The sequence below is a fragment of the Parasteatoda tepidariorum genome, chromosome 10 (assembly GCF_043381705.1).
Source record: "Parasteatoda tepidariorum isolate YZ-2023 chromosome 10, CAS_Ptep_4.0, whole genome shotgun sequence".
In the NCBI taxonomy this organism is placed as follows: domain Eukaryota; kingdom Metazoa; phylum Arthropoda; class Arachnida; order Araneae; family Theridiidae; genus Parasteatoda; species Parasteatoda tepidariorum.
This window is the reverse complement of record NC_092213.1, coordinates 37,774,125-37,778,662: the sequence shown is the minus strand read 5'-3', so window position 1 is coordinate 37,778,662 and position 4,538 is coordinate 37,774,125.

Here is a 4,538-nt window from a genome sequence, read left to right as displayed (position 1 = left end):
GCCTGTAACTGCCGGTCAAGTAACCTGCAGTTAAGTAACCGACGGTCAAGAAATAATGGTGAAATCGCTTTTGAACTCTCGGTCCAAGTTTCCAAACTTGGGGTTTCGGAACTGGAATTTTCTCGCTGGGTCAGAGTTAACGGTGAATTCGGGGGTTACTGTCTCTCTCACATCATTCAGTATTTCTTTAATGGGTTTTTTACTACTCAACTGATGTGCAATACTCTCACGCTCCTCCTTAGAAAAACGGAGACGACCTAAACCATACTCATGGTTTTGTGTTTCAGTGAACTTAACATTATACAGACAATCACAATCTTTTAACTTCAACAGAAAGCATTGCATGACAAGTACCATCTATTTTATGACTACCCATTTCTTTACTGAAACCCATACCAGAATCTTTTTTACAATGCATACCAGAACGATGACATTAATAAGAGCTTACTGTCTCCTGTTCACTTTTTTTACCACACTTATTTCATGTACATCTTTTAAGTGTTTCTCAGAATTACATTTAGAACTAAATAAAACTTTACAAGAAACACATTATCTTTGATGCATCTGAAATGAAGTGTACCTTTAATATATGTTTCCTGGGGTGCTTCACATCAGGATACCTGTTTTCACAATAAACCTTCTCACGGGTAGTTTGGTCACTACTTCTGCCAGCAACAATCATATCAGAGTCTTCTTTTGAAAATCCTTTAGAGCCACACGTATGCTGAGAAACAAATTTTAAATCACTAGTAAAGATTAGCCTTAGTGCTTTTTAAAACTTTAAACTTTTTGCAATTAGTACTCACGTGATTTTAAAATCCATCTTAGTGATTCGTAATTACGGAATTTTAATAAATAACACGCAGAATGGACAAAGAAAAAAGAATTTGTTTCATGCATTAAAGGCGAAAAAAAATTTAGTAAATTCTTACATAAAACCATCGTTATGTGTTTAATAACTTATTGCTGGGTTGACTGGTTTAAACCATGACTCAAACCACTGTTTAAAACTAAATGTTTTTTTTTTAAAAGCCAAACTTGGTTTTTTCCCCGTGAAACTCCTTGTTTCGCCAAATGTCAAACCAGGCTCTAGCTTCCTTTTTCCAAATCCACATTATTATAAAACTTTGAAAGGTCTTTCACAGTTTCAAAAAATGTTTCTTTGTTTGTGTGTTTAAGCACATTCGGATGAAAATGCATTCCTTTAATTGGAATCTGATTAGACTCTGAAAACCTAGTTTCAAGGGATATTATAAGAGAAACCAATTAAGAAATGAAAAGAGATTTTTTATAATATTCCAACGGTGTAGCTGCTGGAATATTTGACCTGTGAATGTGCTTTTTATTTATTCTAGGTATTTTGATTTCCACATCAATTATCATCTTTTTTATCAAATTCCTCATCTGCTACATCCCTATGTTTTTTAAAAATTTCCATCAAATAATTTTTCATACACCTGTGTACTGCATAAAGGTCACAATCAACTGATTGCATTTTATGCTGAATATCTAGAAATAATTGTTAAACCTATTACGAAAACCACGCAAGAAGTTGCTAAGTCCAACTGATGAACTTGGGATCTTGTTTCTTGATTAACTTCTTCATCAAAACTTAGATTCTTTTAAGATTAAAAAATGTTTGGAGAATTGTTTAATACATTTATATTTTTCAGTCCATCTTGTCTCACACAACATTGGAATATTCGATGCTTTTTTCCTCCGTATATGCTGAATGTCTAAAAAAATTAATGACCATTTTTATTGTACCAATGGTGTTTCGTACCTCCGCTAGGTTACTCAAGTCATTAACGACTAAATTTAGTCTGTGAGCACAGTGAAAGAATATAGCTTAGGATATTTTATAGTCGTATCCTTTGTTGCACCATTCTTAATTAATTAGCAATNGTGGAATCAGAAGAATCTACAATGTCTGATAATTCTTCAGATGAAGTTTCCGCAATTTGAAACACTGGTTTTTTCACTTTCTTTTTCTTTTGGCCATTCTAATCGCAATTTGTTCTTCAAGTTCTTTTTTTTTCTTGAGTGTCTGTCAGGATTCTACATCTCCCTGGTTTTCGACCGCCTCTTTTGGATGTACGGGGTTTTGCTTTTGGGAAAGGTCGTACCTGTTCAGGCTTGACGCAGGAAGTAGAGCTGCATGTAGGTAGCTTACAAAATTCAGCAGCACTTGAAATAGAGTTTGATGTCGAAGGCGCTGAAATTTCTGCAGGACATGAAACTGAGTTTGATACAGAAACATCCAGTTCCATTCATTGTTGATTCACTTTCTTCTTCAGGAAAATTATTATTTTGGTAATTTAAGGAAGGATCTGGTCTGTCGGTAACATATGAACTGAAATATTCATCATCAGTGAATATGTTTTCATTTACTGGCCATATACCAGACGCACGAAATCCCGCTAGAATGTTTACAGGAGTAAAAGCCAAAGGGTAGGATTTGCCAACATTCTCCGCAACGTCATATATGGTGATAGTTTTCCCAGGATTTGTCAGCATCCAATTACTACACGCTGTAGTGTAGTATTTTTTAAAGGGACCAAACACACCTCTGTCCAATGGTTGAAGCTTATGGCTGGTATGTGAAGGAAAGGTAAGCATAACTATGCCATGTTGTTTAACCAAAGTGATTGCTTCAATACTGACATGGCTTTCGTGGCTGTCTAAGAATAACAATACTTGATGATCTGCTGAACATATAACGTGGTGAATAAAATGCTTTAAAAATTCAACAAATGTTTTAGCATTTGACCAACCACTAATGTGTGCTGTCCCCACGGTTCCTGGAGGTGAACCTTTCAGCACGTGATTTTTAAAGTTCACTCTTGGGGGAAAATCATCATAGGAGGGACGGAATTTCCTATTGCATTTACACTGCAAATAATAGTTATATTAATTCCTCGTTCGCCAGAAGTCATGCTGCCAACCTGTTTCTTGCCTTTTGGGACTATAACTTTACTTGGTGTGTGAACTGTCGTAATGCCTGTTTCGTCCACATTATAGATGCATTCAGGCAAAAACTTGTATTTTGAAAACACCTCCTGATACTTTGCAAAAAAAAATTCGACATTTGTTTTAGTGAAGCTAGTGGCTCTTGCTAAACTCGTGGCTTGGGATTTTCTTAGTGAAAGAACCTTATTATTTCTTTTTATAAAATCAAAGTACCATTGATCACCAGCTTCACTATTTGCATCCCAGAACTTTGGATATTTTTTTCTATTGGCGGTTGCATAACAGTTGTACCTAGGGCCATGGCCCTAGGTTCAAGACTAGGTACTTTCATACAAAATGTCTTCTACTGAAAAACACACATGGAAAGGGGACTTATTTCATATCTCATTTTGTACTTAATGATACAAACAAAATTATGTACTAGAATTCAAAGAAAAGTATTTGACTTACCTTTGTAAAACAGTAAAAGTGATGAGCTCCAAAATTTTACTTCAGACCTTATAAAACACTTTTCCACTTATAACTTGCCACAGCTTTCTCCTCCAAAATTTCAAAATGGCCTCAATAATATACGAATACACTTTCTTAATTTTATTCAGATATATATATAAAAAACTAAACAGAAACTTAACAAAAAAATTTAAGCAAAACGACAAGCCAAAACTTTTGCGATTTTCTCAAAAGCATCGGCTTTCCTTCTCTCAATTTCATTTCGTTCTTTTAGCTCCTCGGCCTTCCATTTTTCTGTATCATTCCGCTCTCGCATAATCACTTGAATGTCCATAAGTGCAGATGTTGTTTCTCTTTGAGCAGACAAGAGCTCCTGCACTTTGTCAGGTGACATTCATCTGTCAATTTTCTGCCTTTTCCTCCTTCGGAAACCAGACTTTTGGCTGGTGGCATCATTTTCCCTTTTTAGGTTGGGCGTCGTAAAAACCTGAGAGTTTGTAAAAGATACATCTGCCTCCCCTTCTGAAAATTGAGGCGTATTAGGAATTATAAACTCAAATGGTGAGATCGTTCTTGGAGGGGAAGCAGATGTCGAAGGCAAGTGGTCCGCTGCCTTGTTATCAAGTTGGAACTTAAAGAAAATTAAATTTTTTTTATTCAGCACAATTAAACTACCCTTTTACGATTTTTGGTAAACTATTTTTTCAATGTAGAAGTTACAATTTTTTTACAAAATGTAGTGACTTTTGACTACTTTTAAGAGGCAAATTATACTAAAAGATTTTATTTTTACTGTTACAAAAGAAATAGAAAACTGAAAGAAAAAATTTAAGAAAAATAAATTTCTAAAATTAAATTTACTTATGGGCCAGAGGCAATGGTAAACTATCTATTTTTGTTAACAAGCAAAAATATTTTACTGTAAGATGTTTAATTCAAGAAATATTAAGAAATCGTTCTACATTTATAACAATGTTCATGGCAAATCGCAAAGTAAAAGATGTTCATCTTCAAATATCGTATATAAGCTGTCAAAAAACCATAACATAAATCATTTCAAGTACAAAATCATCTCTATATATATTTCTCTTACACGGCGACAAAAAAAGCCTCATCAC